The sequence below is a fragment of the Dipodomys merriami genome, unplaced genomic scaffold (assembly GCF_024711535.1).
Source record: "Dipodomys merriami isolate MVZ:Mamm:240054 unplaced genomic scaffold, mDipMer1.0.p SCAF_8, whole genome shotgun sequence".
Lineage (NCBI taxonomy): Eukaryota > Metazoa > Chordata > Mammalia > Rodentia > Heteromyidae > Dipodomys > Dipodomys merriami.
Window position 1 is genome coordinate 47,131,292 of NW_027206401.1, and position 16,626 is coordinate 47,147,917.

Below are 16,626 nucleotides of genomic sequence, written 5' to 3' on the forward strand. Positions count from 1 at the left end.
CCTGCCGATCTTGTTATAATTACCTGGGCTTCCCTTTCATGGTTTAAAATAGATCCTTCATAGACTGTCTCCGCCCACACCTCCCTTCTGAATGTTAAGACCACACAGCAGGGACCTCAAAAGCATTTCTGGAGACTGAGAAGGCCATATAGAAATATGGAAATCCTAGACTGTGTAGACAGGCTGGACTATAAAGCCAAAGGATCTTGTATTTTAAAGTTAGTAGGAAAAATGCCACCATGGGTTTTTCAGAACAGAAAGAATGCCTCAGGGATGCAGCTGGCACTGTGAAAAGCCTCTGGAAGTTTTCTGCTGCACCTTGACACATCTCCCAAGAATCAGACGTCAAGGCGATCACTCCACTCTGCCTGGAGTGGGTCCACTCCCTATGCTAGCCCATAGGCTCAGGCTGGCCTTGAACTCATGATTCTCTTTCTCTGTCTTCCCTGTGCACAACCACACCAAACTTTCTCTGCTTAGAGCAGGATTACCCAGTTCTGGGCTTGATCTTGCCCCTGAAAAATCTATTGCTAATGGAAGAATCAATACAATCCCTGAACTTCCCATTTTGGATTGGATGTCTCATCTACCTCAGAGCTTCTTTCAGAGCTTCTAGGAGGATGATGACAAGGGATCTGCCAAGCAGTGCATCTATCCTGTAGGGGACAGGGAGCACAGTGGGGCTGTGATGCTTGGGGCAATCATGCTTTCATCCTGGGGCAGCTGGTGACATCTGCTCAGCTCCTGACATCTCCAGGAGATGTCTTCAAGGTCAGATGTCATCTTTCTCTCTTGAATAACTTCAAGAAGTTGTACTGGAGCAGCAAATGAGTAATACTTGGAGCCTTTTATGAAAAGAACGTATAGCTGTTATGCAAATTGAGATAACTTGGTGTGTGAATCTCTCAAGGCTATTTATGGCTCCAGATATAGAAGCATTGGCTGTGTTGGGAAGAACACAGGCTCTAGAGCCATATGGATATGAGTTCAAATTCTAACTCTTGACACTTTTTAGTATGTAGTTGTGTATGTAGCAAACCATGCACCCTTTTTTGAGCTTTAGTTTCCTTATTGGAGAAATAGAGGCAGCATTTTCCCCCATCTAGCTGTTTTGGAGGCAAGCTGGCAGGATCAGTCAGCACAATGCTTAGCATATAGTAAGTAGCCAATAAATGGTAGTTGTATTTTCTGTTGACATTGGGGAGGGAAGCTAGAGAAGGCAGTAAAAGAAGTAGGAAAGTCTGGATGGTTGAAAGGTATATTAAGATGACTTCTCTGGCCTGTAATCCTAGCAATTCAGTAGACTGACATCTGAGGATTGCAGTTTGAAGCCAGCCCATGAGACTCTTATCTCCAGTAAACTACCAGAAAGTCAGAAATGGAGCTGTGACTCAAGTGGTCAAGCTCTAGCCTTGGACAGAAAACCTCAGGGACTGCACCCAGGCCCTGAGTTCTTGCCCCAGCACTGGCACAAAAAACAAAAAGCTAGAAAAGCAAATTGATAGATCAGGCAGCTAGAACTTCAAATAGGGATACAGGTGGATCCATTGCAACAATGAGATGTACAAGTCGTTATGTCGAAAAATGAACTTTGCAACTTTGGTGCAGGAGGGGGGTGGGGGGAAGATGGGAAGGGATGGGAAGGGGAAACTAAGGAGGAGGCTACAATGCTTGATAAGAAATGTACTCATCATCTTGTTCATGTAATTGTAACCCCTCTGTACAGTATTTTCACAATAAAAAAATAAAAATTAAAAAAAACTTCACTGGCTGTCCTTTCCTATCTTTCCTTCCTATTCTTTTTCCTCTGTAGAATAAAAAAAAAGCCACTCACTTTGCAGCCTTGCTAGCAGAAAAAGATAGTGCTGAAGGCATGGTTATAGCCAAAGGGAGGTGGATTGAGCTCTTCTGTCCTGGTGAAAAGAAGTCTAGTGTAGTTTTCTCTTCCCTTCCTCCTTAGTATGATGTACGGAGCTGAAACAGCCATGTTGTAGCCATGAGTAATAGGCTGACCTTTGAACAGCCACAAGAACATTCTTAGATTCTCATCGGCAACACTGAGCTGTCTGCTTACTTTGGGGCTTCTTAATTTTCTAAGGAAAATACCATCCTGTTTGTGACGTAGGGGTTTTTTATATGCTTACTTTTGAAAATTCTTAATCAGATAATTAGCTTTGTGACAAGTTTCTAAAATGCTTTGCTTTCCTAGCTAGAAAAAAAATCGAGTCACTTTGACTTCCTATCAACTCTCAGGAGCACATACTTTACTGGCACTAAATTAATCCTAAATACTGTAATGAAAATGAACATATACTTATGAATTTATGCATACACGTGGATGTTTAGGAAACCCAAGAGTTTTGTTTCACGTGCAATTACTGACCTTCAGTGTGCATACGTGCACCACAATCACCGTGGAATCCCCTAGCTCACCGATGCCTAGCTCTAGCCCTGTAGTTTCTGGTTCTCTATACCTCCAGTAAGGTAGACCATCACAAATGCTTACAGCTCCATGGCACTTGAGTGCCAGGTGGGAAGTACATGGTAGCCATCCTTACCAGAGTCTTATGCCCAACAAACTCATTCTCCTCAGTCATCAACTCTTCAAAGGGCAGCTTCTAAAGGAGCAAAGGCCTATGGGAAGCTTGTTCTTACTGTACTATTTTTTTACTGTATTACTTTAATCCAACAGAATTATTGTATATAATAAAAGAAAGTTATTGGGTCCCATAAAATATAGAATTTATGTATGATTTTTACTGTAAGCTATCCAGGTTCCTACTTTAATTTTACATAGCACATGGTTAGAGTTAAGTTCATTTAACCTGTGCAAGGACCAGAAATATCAGAGGTGCTTCATTATCTTATTTTATTAACAGATAATCATTCAACCAATGGCTGGGTACGGTAGCTCTTGCCTGTCTCTAACTGCATGGGGAAGCCCAAATAGAGGATCATGGTCCAAGTCCACCTAGACAAAATATATTCCATTTAAAAAATAAGTAATACAAAAAAGGACTGGTGGAATGGTTCAAGCGATAAAGTGCTTGCCTAGCATGCATGAAGCCCTGATTTCAACCCCAGTGCCATTGTTATTGTTGTTGTTTTTTAAATCAGGGTTATGAAAGGCAAAGAAAAACTGAAGGGCTATTCTAAATTGAAGGACATTAAAAATACATAAATGAGGACATGCAATATCTGGACCTGGATTGTGTATTTAATCTGACAAAAATAGTAGCTATTGGGATCTTGGATGATGCTTCAATATGGACTGTAGACTAGGAGAAATATGTGGCAAAAAAATAAGAATACGTATTAAATTTCCTAATTTTTATTAGGAAATTATTATTATTATTATTATTGCAATTATGTAAGAGAGTGTCTTTGGTGCTACAAAATGTATATTTGAAGTATTTGGTGTATAATGTCTCCATTTTATGTTCAGATGGTTTGGGAATTTATGCCTAGATAGATAGGAACTCATAAGGATAGGAAAATAAAAGGAGACAAATGGTAAACCATGGATAAGGCTAGGTTCCCCTTTAACTATCCACACAACCATTTTAGAAGTTTGAATTATATCCAAATAAAAACTTCCTAAGACAATGCTCTCATCTGATCAGTTGGTTTGTTTTCCTCATTTATGTTTTTTTTATAATTATGTGTATATTTGTAGTAAAATCCAAAATATTTCCATGTCCTATGTGGCAGTTCCTGTGTCCAAGGCTCACATTGTCCATTCTTCTTTCTTAGTTATCCTGCTTAAACCAGGCCAGGCCTTGAAATATGCATCACACTCACCTTGGAGACTAAGAGCTGTGTCCTTACTGGAAATGTTCTTCCATTTTCCAGGATACTTGCCTCTTCTTCAATGTTCAGCTATCAGTGTGAAGCTCACTCCCCCACCACCCCAGGACCTCGTTTATCCTTCTTTAAATTAATTCTAGGCAAAGCACTGGGCATTCTGTGTTTTACTTCTCTGACTGTTAGTTATTATCTTATACCCTACTGGAGTGAGAGCCCATTAAAGCAAGTATTTTTGTCATACTTACAGATGGAGATATTACAGGCCCTTAGTACATGTTCAGTAAATGGTTGCATAATGAAATGTTTGCTACACCTTTTGAAGATACTGTACATTATTTTTTATTTAAGTAAGTCTAGTAATAGAAAGAACTTCCTACTCCCCAGTTATGGGGACTCTTTCCTTCATAACTCTAGGGTTTCAAGTCCTAGGGATCTTTCCGGTTCTGTTGAGAACAATAGACATTTTGTTTCAGCTCCTTTTTCTAGGGAGTCAAAGCTCATTAAAACTCTTTTCCACAAGCACCCTTGGGGACCAAGGCAATTTCTAAGAGGACAATGGCTATTATATGCTTCGAACTTCCCAGAAATGTGCCTGCATCTCATAAACAGAGGTATGAGGGGATTATTTTTATCCTCATTGTTTGGATACTATTATTGAAATCTCTTCATACACCAATTCCTATGAGCCCATACAGTAAGTAATAGTTGTTGTAAGTTGGGGACCAAGAGAGACATCTGATCCTGCTGTCTTCTGACAACTCTGAGTGGGGTCTCAAATATGCTATATGAATTGTCAGTGGCAGGTTTGTCGTTTCTTTTTTTAATTTAGGGGGTAAATCTTTCAACTTTCTGAATGACGTGTGTGGTCTACAGAGTCACCAGCCTGGACTCTCTTCATACTGGTGACCTAACGCCACAGTTTGCTATATTTGTTTCATTCAGGAATGGCAGACAAAACGCTAAGGATTACATTTGTGAAAGAGATGGTTGATCAAGTCCATAAAATGTATACCTGTCATCAGTCATCATCTGTCTGTTACTCCAGGAGACCTGTCAAATGAATGCTCTTCGAAATTGCTTCTAAGTACTCAGGAATATTGTCTCTTCCCACTAACCTTCCTACAGGGAGCTGGCTTTTCCAGAGAGAACAGCAGAAATACTGCTGATGTAAAAAAAAAAAAAAAGATTCTCTCCTAGAGACTGTTTCCTAAGAGGTTGGTCCTGCTTTTGGTGGCATCACAGGACCAGATGTGACCAGATATGACCAGATGTGCATGGTAAAGGGATGCAGCTCAGAGGTGTCAGGGGAAGATAGGTTAATCACACTATCTAATGAAAAGCAATGAGTTGCTGCAGCCTGAGGGATGAGAGGTTAGAGGCATACACACACTTGCTCACAGGTGTGCACAGGAACATATGGATGGGGAAAGTACAAGATGTCCTGTGAGAAGATGCTTGTGTTTCTCTCAGGTATAACCAACTCACCTGCATCAGGTTGATGACCACAACCTCTACTGCATGGAATCAGTGTCCCTGGCAGCCACCAGCTAATGTAAACACCAGAAATCATTACAAATAAAATCAGCACACACTGAAACAATGGGTGGAAATCAACTGTAGGAGGATTTAGAACGTATACAGTGTGGTAGCATCTTGCTTTCTATTAATTACAAACTGAGTTACCTTGGCCATTTTTATTACCCTCCTAAGCCTCAACTTATAATCATGTAGAAAATGGAGATAATGATGATACCACCCCCCACAGTTAATGTAATGGGTGAGCATTAATGCAGTAAATATAAATCCCTAGCCTGGCTTATGGTAAGAGTTCCATAAGGTATTGAAGACATTAACTATCACAACTACTTTCATTTAATCATTAAGCACCTAAAAGATCTCAATTGCACCCCTGCTGCTTTAATAAAAGCCAAACACAAATGTAGCTATGGTACTTACTAGACACTATGTTGAAAATGAACTATACAACTCGTGGGTGGAGCTGGGAGGGGAAAACTGAGAGAGAGTGAGGGATGGGGTGACATTGTCCAAAAAGAAATGTACTCATTACCTGACTTATGAAACTATAACCCCTTAGTACATCAGCTTTATCATAACAATACAAAACTGAATGAAAACAGAAAGGCAAACCCTCAACAGATACTGGTGGCTCTGTCTGTAACCCTAGCTCATTGGAAGCCTGAGAATAGGAGAATTTTAAGACCAGCATAGGCAACAAAATTTGCAAGACGTTTCAACCCACAGCTGGGTCTAGTGACATGCACCTGTCATCTCAAGCTAAGAAGGAGGCTGTGATTGGGAGGATTGCGGTACTGGGTCAGCCTAAAACAGAAAAGTTTCCATATTCTCTCTCTCCACAGAGTGAAGCTGGATGTGACATGAGTCATGTGATTCCAGTAATGACAGGAAACTGAATGTAGATGGATCAAATGCCAGGCACAGCAGGCTGGGGAGAGAAAATAACCGGTGAAAAACAGGGCTGTACGCATGGCTCAGAGGTATTATACCAGCCTAGCAAACATGAAGCCCTGAGTTCAAACCCCCATACTGATCTAAAACATAAAAGTCAAATCTCCTTTGTGGTTTACATGGACCTATGCAATATCTTCCCCACCTGTCCCTCAGGCCAAATTCCATCTTGTTCTTAACTACCCTGCTTGGACAAACTGAACATCTTTCTCTCTGAGACCAAACATCTTTCTTACCCAGAAACACGTCAAACTCACATTCACAGGGCTTTTCTATAGATTTAGAAAATAGGCTTATATGCCATATTTATCTACTCAGTCAAATAGCATCATAGTTGATATAAATACTGAAGCCTGAATTCCAAGGACAGGATCCAAAAAATAATATAGTCAGGAAAGAAATAAGCAGACTTCATACAATCCACCCTGGAGTCCAGCTCCTGTAAGTCAGTTTATGTACTAAGCCTGATTCTTAGGATCTCTTCAAGACAGAGAACTACATTTGAATAGCCACCACTACATTTGAATAGCATATTAGCCATGAAAACCCTAAAGTTGAGAGAAGATAACCTTCCCAGAAATTGTTCATAATTAGTGAACAATTAGTCATAAAGCCAGACTCAACCCATCTACTGGCACAAAGATTTTCAGAGTGGCTTCTCCCATCAGTTTTAGAGGCGATTCCAGCCTATTCCATGAGAAGTGCTACTTCTCCAAGGGGATGGCTTTGAGGACAAGCCTGGCCACTCTGTCCTAGCCACAAGTCCCACTGGGCACTGGATCTGCTTTCTGAGAATCTACCCTTCTTCCTTTCTTCAATCCCACCCTCTATGCCTCCACATTCCATCCAGGATCCTTTCTAGATCTTTTCTCTTTCTAGCCCTTTATACTCACTCTCTTCCTTCACCAAATGTCTCCTAGAAGAAACTGAATCTCTTGTTATTGTATTCTTAACATCACCAGGAGCTTGTACAAAAGGCGAAATTGGAGTCCTCTCAAGACATGGAGGCTGAATCTGAATTTTAACAAGGTCCACATAAATCTATTAGGCTTGAGAAGCACTGATTGTACCCATTTCTTGGCAAAATCATTGTCAAATCCAAAAGTAATGAACTAACCTTAGCATATTTGTCAGTTCAATATCATACCCTTTGTGCCATCAGAGCATCTTTCCTCCAAAGCCTGGAATTGGCTTTTTGGCAATTCCACCTGAGTTCTCCTGTTTTTTCCATGAGCCTGGCCTTTCATCCCAGAGGTAACTAATTGGCTTAAATGAACAAGAACAAAATAAGATGGGAAAATGTTCCCTATAAAACTTAAGATTGTTATTCCCGTGTCAATCAATGTGAATCAGGCATAGAATATCACTGTTATTGTCAAATAAAACATCATAGATAGATGTGAATTCAACACAGTATCCATGTATAGGAGAGTCTGGTGATTTCCATTTCAAAAATAGAAACAGGAAGCAAGGGCTTAGATCATAGGATTCTCCTGCCTCTGTTCTGATGCTGTCTTGCTAGTAAAGCTTAATTTTATTCAGATCAATGGCTTGGTAGAGTACAATGTCCAAAAACATAGTTAAACCTACTTACATTTGTTGTATTAAGACATTTTTGTATTAGGACATCGTATTAAGACATTTCCAGAAAGTATTGTTCCAGATCAAATTTAGACAGTGCAACTTTATTTTCTATTTTTTTTTTTGTAGATCCTTAACTTAGGGCCTGTGCATTATTCCTTTCTCCTCAAGGTTAGCTCTCTACCACTTTGTACAACTCCACGCCCCAGGTTTTTTTTGGTGGTTAATTGGAGATAAGAATTTCATAGACTTTCCTACCCAGCCTGGCTTCAAACTGTGATCCTGATCTTGGCCTCCTGAACAGCTAGGATTACAGGCGTGAGACACCAGGACTAGGTGACAATACAACTTTTTAAAATCTTGCTCTCTAAAAGTAGAAGTAATTGAAGTCCCATAATAGTGTTGATTAATATTACTTCTAGATATTAGGAGTCAACTGTCATCTTCATCCACATGATGTTCATTCATATATATGTCCATATATTGTCTCCTTCTGAAACATCCAGGTCTAAGCCAATGATGTAGGGGTTGTGATTGAACCTCAGTAACAGTTCATCCAGGTGAACTACTACACCCTACATCCATGCGCGCACGCACACACACATACACACATGCACAGAAATAGAAACAGACATTAAGTTAAAGTTTGATTTAAAATGGGGCAAGAGTAAGAATAATTTAGACAATGCAACCACACCAGAAACTTCACATTGAAAAAGTGATTTTCAGGGCTAGGAAGTTGGTTCCGTGGTTGAGTTCTTGCCTTGCATGCATGAGGCCCTGGGTTCGATTCCTCAGCACCACATAAACAGAAAAAAGCTGGAAGTGGTGCTGTGGCTCAAAAGGTAGGGCACTAGCCTTGACTGAAGAGGTGAGGGACAGCACCCAGGCCCAGAGGTCAGGTCCCACAACCGACCTAGAAAAAAAAAAAGAGAAAAGAAAAAGTGATTTTCAGAAAAGGGTTATCAAAATGTCAACTGGAAATTTCCCTTTTATCACCCCCAGTGCCACCACTGCCCTCTGTGATGGGGAAGAGCGATTACTGTTTACATCTTATCTATAGAAAACTCTTGAAGAAAAATCATGGAAAAAAAAAAAAAAAGAATAACCATGGAAGGAAGTACATGATTCAGAGAGGTGGGAGACAGATGATTTTCCATCATCGAGGTAACTTAAATGATGTTACTTATTTCTTATATAAATCCCAAGCCATCTTACATTTTTAATGTGTTACTTGAACAGCTTTCTCTGATTCTACCTGAATTTTCTGTTCTATTTGTTTGCATTACCCTTTCGTTTACCTCTCATCACGCACAAGAAGTGAGAAGAAATTGACAAATATTTTCTCTCTTTAACACAGCCATTGATACACAGAAAGGCCAAAGGGAGTGTGGTGTGTGTGTGTGTGTGTGTGTGTGTGTGTGTGTGTGTGTGTGTGTGTGTGTGTGTGTCTGTGTCTGTGTCTGTGTCTGTGTCTGTGTCTGTGTGTGTGTGTGTCTGTGTGTGTGTGTCCTGGGCACTGTCCCTGAGCTTTTCACTCAAGACTAGTACTCTAACTTGGGAGCCACACCTCCATTTCCAGCTTTTTGGTTGTTAATTGGTCTCACAGATTTTCTTGCCTGGGCTGGCTTCAAACCTCCATCATCAGATCTCAGCCTCCCAAGTCGCTAAAATTATAGTCATGAGCCACTGGTATCTCGCAAAATATGCCTTTTAATGTTCATTTACTTCTTCTCAAGAACTTTAGAGGAAATAAAATTATGCTTTTAGGTAAATATTAAACTAGACCAACCCACTAATGGGTTGCTATTCCATTTCTTTCCCATGAAATAAAGTGAATACTTAGAAAAATGTGGAAAAATTTCCCCTGGCCACTGTTTTCTGTTTTCCATTCCTTCTTTCTTGTTTAATTTCCTCAAAGCACTTTTATGAAACTCATGCTTAATGAGAAGCCTTATCTCTTTCCCTGAAATAATTGACCAGGTAAAAGGAGTTGTCTAATTCTGTCTTTTAGAATAGTACCTTTGTGTCTTTCTAGTCCATCTTTTGAAAGATGGTTTTAATAGAAGACAATAAGAATTTGTGTTCAAATTGCTTAATTTTACCATCTTGAATAAAAAAAAATCCTATCTACTAAATGTTTTCAAACAGCTACTTATCTGTAATTTAACATTTCAAGCATGAAATATTCGATTTAGCCAACTAAGTTTTCTGGGGATTTATTCAGAGCATTTCATTTCTTGTTCTAGCTAAAGATTCTTTGCCTCCTCTTTTCTTCTTTCTCAATTATTCTTCTCTCTCCCTCCCTCTCTTTGACACTCTCTCTCTCTCTCTCTCTCTCTCTCTCTCTCTCTCTCTCTCTCTCTCTCTAATGTTCTAATATTCTGGGGTTTTTTTTGCTAATAACATGGTTAAACTTGTAGTTGTTGCATTAATACATTTCCAGAATGTATGTATTATCCCAAATTACAATTAGGCAACACAACTTTCTTTTTTGTAGACTGTGGGGCTTGAACGTAGAGCCTGGGTGTTATCCCTTGAGCTCTTCTACTCTTCCTCCCCCTCCCCACTTTCTCTCCCTGCTCTTTCTCTTTTTCTGGCAGTATTAGAGCTTTGATATTAGAGCCTGATGCTTGCTAAGCGAATGATCTAAATATTTTTTGCACTAGTTGTTTATTTTATCTCATTATTTTATTTCATTGCGTATTTCATTTTATTTCTTGTACTGGAACTCAGGACTTTGTGCTCTTGCTTGTTTTTGCTCAAGGCTGTCGCTCTACCACTTGAACCACCTCTACTTCCCCTCCTCAGTTTTTCTATCTGCACCTGCTGGATATCAGCTCTTGAAGGGCTGCAGAACAGACTTTGGTGTTATTTTAGTAACTTTACACTAACCCGACAATGCAATTTATAGCATCTACAAGGAGCCTTCCATGTTCCAATCAACTGTAGCTTCTTTGCTCTAGAAACTAGCACCAGATGTTACATTTCCCATGAGTCTTTGATTACCACAGCACCAATGGACCAAACAGAACTTGCAAAAGCAGCAAAGACATAAAGCTTACTTTTTTCAGCACTGGCTTCACACTGGTCTGACATAAAAGAAGAGGTTAAAGTTGCTTGGGGAAGTTGGCTATCAACAAATGGCTGGTTCTTTGAGACTGATCTGAGTTTTCCACTTGATGGGCTTTTAAGTACTCAAAATGCAATGCAATACCTCAAAGAGTTCTATGCAGTGGCCCGTGTTCTTAACAAGATGGCCTTGAAGTGCTTTACCTTTCAAAATAAAGCTAAGGTCACAGGTCTTGAAGAGTCCATTGCTGTGCTCTGAAAGAATCTTGCCCGACACATGACAGATATTTTTAAGGATAGAACTAAAAATGGCTAAGGCAATTCTGTTTCAGAATAAGAAAGTGATAGCAACCACACATCAATTTTCATTACTTTCAAATAATGAGGAGTCTGAATTTAAATATTTTGCCCTTGAAACTCTACATTAGAGCAAAGCCATCTGTTTTATGAAATGCATGCAGTTCAGACCACTGAAAGCCCACCCCTTGTTTATAAGCTCAGTCTATTTATGCTTATCTGCTCCTTCCAGGACCCAGCCTCTTTGCACCTGTTACCAAAGTTCAGTTGCTTACCCTTATGCCAGGTGGATAGGGACCACAGCCCAGGCCTGGACAAACATAAGACAGGAAAAAAGGAAAACTGGGAAACCCAAATATTCGATCTTAAAGCATTTGGTCATGTTCCATGAAAACACTCATTATTAGCACAAGGGTTTAAAATAATAATCAAATAGGTAAGAGCCATACTTAATATGATTGGGTAGCTCAACTGTTGGTTGCCTTTCTTCTCCATTCCATGTTCTCCCATCCTTACCGAATGTTTCCTCTTCTTCCTTTGTTCCTTTTCCCCTCTGTTCCAAGCCCAAACTGTAATGTCACTAAACATGTCATACTCTAGTTTATCTACTTGTGTCTGGTCCTTTTGCTTATCTAATTCATGCTACGTATCTCATCATTGAACTATTTTCTTAGAACTCCATTATATCTTCTTGTTCCTCTAGTTAAGAACCAGCACTAGCCTCTTGTTTGAAGTACAGTACAAAAGTCTTTCCTCATTGGGCCCTGATTTCATTCCTTGAGTCATTCCCTACCACTTCCTTTGAGGGAATAGCTACCTCTGATTGTCTGTAAGGACCATTTTTCCATTTTAAGTCTATCATGTTAGGATTCTGAGTGGTCAACTTTGATGGGAGGGAGTACAGGAAACCCAAATTACCTAAAAGGCCTGAGTGGGTACTCAGAGCAAAGGAAAAGCAAATGTTTAAGATACACCAAATATGGGTGCTCTGTACAGGTACTGAGAGTAGATGAGAAACAGAAATACAGTAGGGGTGTTCCTTTGAGACAGAGTTTAGATTCTGATCCTTCTGTTGGGGAGGATAGACAGCAGCCTTGAGGAATCTGGTTCTAGCCCACTGGCTCCAGGGAAAGAAAATCTGCCATAGCGAGGCTGCCAACCCAGGATCATAGAGACAGGCTGAACACCATCTTCTCCGTGAGTGGGGACACTTTAGAAGCAAAGTGGGTGCCATCCCCTCTGGAAGCCTTCTCTGACTCGTGTCCTGATCCTGAGACTGCCACTGAGCTCCCTTCACACCGCATAATTATCTACAGCATAGATGTTGGGGCATGTAAAGCAGTTATGTTTTTTCCTCTGCCTCTGCTACTATGAGAACTTGTTGAGCAACATCTGATAATGTGGAGCAGTCCAAGAAATGAGCCAAGCATTTGCAGAAAGCAAAGCCAGTGCCAGGTGACTCGGAAGCTCTTCTTACGAGCAGGGCCCTGTGTGACACAGCATTCTTCCTCAGACCCAGATCTGGGATGAGCACAAAGTTAAGGACTTGCTGAGTCCCTAATGCTATTTTCCATCTTCTAGGGTCATTTTCATTTCTTTCTCAGATTAAATACTGAAATCCAATACTATTACCACAGAGGCTTTAGGAACTTGATTTTTAAAACAAATGGTTAAAGCTATACCACTCATCAGGGTTTTGGCTGCCAGGGCTTCTATACTGGAAGTTTTTAAGTCTCCATATTTCCTTCTTAGCTCTATTTTTTAAGTGTGTGAAATTTCGGAATACTTCTCTTCGCAAGGCCTATTAGTATTAATTTTTAAAAGTCTACAAATTCATTCTAAACATTTCTTTTTTTTTTTTTCAATAAAAGGTCTGTCTTTGTACCATTGTGGCTAGCAGAAGTATAAAGGGACTATGGTGACTTGACTGTTCTGAGTTCACAGTAGTCTTTTTCCCCCTACTTTTTATTGGCATATATTAAATTGTACATAGTAAGGAATTTCAGTGTGATGTTTCAGTGTGATGTATTATATTCACCCTTTCCATTTTTTTTTCTTATTGCTCCTCCTCTCTCCCCTTTCTGCTTCTAGTCATGCCCCTTTATTTTCATGACCATGGTTTGTTTGGTTTTGTCAACCCCCCCCCCCGCCCACACACACCTCTGAAGCTTCTACAAATGGAATAATGCATACAATATTTGCCAAGACTGGCGGGACTGGCTTATTTCATTCAGCATGAACACATGGTCTTTTCTTAAAAAGGTAAGTAATGGTGGCCATTTTTAGCTATCTATTTATACATTAATTTCTTTATGCTGGGGATCAAATTCAGAGACTTACACAAGCTACCACTGAGCTACAACCTAGCCCTACTCTTTTTAAGTTAAAAAGTAAGTTTTGTCCAGATGGCTGAGTTTACAAAATATAGGGAGAGAAAAGCCATCCCTTGATCATCAAACTTGCAAGGAACATGCGTTCAGTTTAGTGTGAATCTTGGCCACATGCACAAGTGCTATACACATGATTTGTAAACACAATTAAGTCACTTCTTATCCCTTCATATCTTATTTAATTAATTTATTTTGTCATTTGTGGATCTTGAATTCAGGACCTGGGCACTGACCCTGAGCTTTTTTTAAAATTTTTAATTTTTTAATTTTTAAAAAATTTTTTGTTTTTGTTTTTATTTTTTTTTGTTTTTTTTTTTTATTGTGAAAATACTGTACAGAGGAGTTACAATTACATGGGCAAGATAATGAGTACATTTCTTATCAAGCATTGTTGCTTCCTCTTTGTTTCCCCTTCCCCTCCCTTCCCATACTCCCCCCACCCGATCCTCCCCACCCCACCAAAGTTGTAAAGTTCGTTTTTCAACGTAACGACTTGTACATCTCCTTGTTGCAAGGCTAGCTCTCTACTACTTTGAGCCACAGCTCCACTTTCAGTTTTCTGGTAGCTAATTGGAGACTTTCCTGATTGGGCTGATTTTGAACCTTGATCCTCAGATCTCAGCATCCTGAGTAGTTAGGATTATAGGCATAAGCCACCAGCACCCGGCTTTTACCTTTATGTCTTACGTGAATGAAGACCTTCTCCCAATTTTTTCTAGCTCCAATTAAAGAAAGTCTAAATTACCAAAAAATTGCACAAATCAAATGTGTAGTTTGGGATTGGAGATATGGTTCAAGTAGTAGAGCACATACTTAGCAAACTCAAGACCCTAGGACTTCCAAAAAATTATAAAACAAAAGGTACAGCTTTAGTGCAACTATCTTAGTATGAAGACGGTATATTTAACACTTTATGTCATGGTCCATCTGCAAGGTTGTCTGTGACTTATTTCCAGATGGAGCTACAGCCACACCATGGTAGCTTTCCTAATTGGATGTGCTGCTGAGAGAGACAGAGAGAAGGGAGGAGGGAAGCTAGCTTTTTGCCTGTTTAGAGCACATGGTTCTCTGTGAACTCTAATTCAGAGCACAGCTTAGTCTGTTGGTTAGGGGAATCTGGCCTGCAGGGCCTGACTTCAAAAACAGAAATAATGAGAACTCCCAATCCTGGTTTCTACTTTGGCCTTAACTAGCTCCTATTGTGCTCCATATGGCAGGACATATGTTTCTTGCTGCACACATTTAAAACATCTGAAAATAATATTTTCCTGATTGAGCAGCCATTAGGGATGAGGCAGCGTTTTCTGAGCAAAGAATTGAGTCAGTGGTGGGCCTGAGAGGCAGCATCACAGGGCAGCATGGGGGACAAGCACCAGTCCCTCACCACGGCCCTTCATCACTGTCATCTCAGATCCAAGAAGGGTTCCCAGGCTACTTGGGTAGAAGGCAACAGAGCCTCTTCAGTCTCTTCAGCTATCCCCTAGCCCTCCCACAACTCACAACAGCATCACTGCTACACAATGGGCCTTGCAAGAATAAAAATAATTAACCACACACCAAGTGTAAAAGCAGTAGTGAAATGTACATATTTTAATAGGTGCACTTTTGTAAATCATAGCTGTATTTTTTTTATGTAAAGAAAGATCTAGGCCCTGGAGATGCTCATTTACATGGTGGGTGAAAATAGAACACCCTTCTCTAATTAGCTTGGATCAGGCTGCATTGGGCCTGGCTGGAATTCTGGGAAACAGACAGTTGAGTTTTGCTGATGGTGTGGTCCTGAAATTCTGCAAGATTCAGCAGTGAAGACTGGTTGGCAAGGAGACTGAGGGCAGTAGATAGGGGACATGAGAAGATGTTTGGTGATCCATGGGTTATGAAAGAGAAGAAGACAGACAGAGCATTATGCTTCCATGTTGGCCTTCACTAGCTTCTAGTTGAGCACAAGAGAGCCTGATTCATAATAGAGGCTGAGCTAGAGAGGTGGAATGAAGCAGCTTATAGCAGGATTTGAGGAGCGAGCATCTGAATGGAGTTCAGGGGTTAGTAGAAGCAACTACCCTTGAAAAGTAAACTAAGCTGAGAGAGGTGCTCAGGGCACAGACAGGGAGGGAAGAAGGAAGGCAGGAAGACAGGCAGGCAGGCAGGAAGGAAGGAAGGAGGAAGGGAGGGAGGGAAGGAGGGAGGGAGGAAGGAAGGAAGGAAGGAAGGGAGGGAGGGAGGGAGGGAGGGAGGGACAGAAAGATGAAAGAAAGAAAAAGAACAAAAGAAAGACGAGAAAGAAAGAAGTGAAAGAAGAAGAGAAGGAAAGAACAAGCAAACAAGCAACAGGCAGAGGCAGCCAGGGGAGAAGCACATTAGAGGTCAAGGTGCTGCTGTGACCATTCTGACTACTCTTACCTTCACTGCTCAGTCACCATTCCTGAAAAGCTGACTTTCATTCTTTTCACTTGTTCCTAGGGGTCTCCTTCATCTTCTTTCCAAGCTTACTAGTCCTTCAGGTCAGCTCAAGACACCTCCCCTCCTGCTTTTCTGAAATTTTCTAGATGCCTTTGTTGACATCTCTCTCTACTCTCAACTCCCACATAATCCATTCACCTTTTCCTCTTCTATCCTCCATTACAGTGATTGATCCTTTTCTCTTTCAAAAGAGGGAAGTTTTGTTCCTAAAAAAATCAATCTTTCACTTCACAGTGTTCAACATGTGTCAAAGACTGTGTCAAGAGTTAAGCAGTAGCAAGACAGAAAAATCTCTGAGTTTTGTGCAGCCTACCTTTCAGACTTGATGCTCCAAATTCCATCCCAGATTGGAAATAGTGCCAGCATCTGTCAGCTTATTAGAAGTACTCAGTTCCTCATAGATCTAAAGAAACACAGACTGCATTTTAACAAGCCCCTACTCCCATCCCCACGTGGGTTCATGTGTACATCAAAGCTTGAGAAGCGCTGCTCTAAAGGAACAAATGATAAGCAGGTAGAAAATGCACAACAA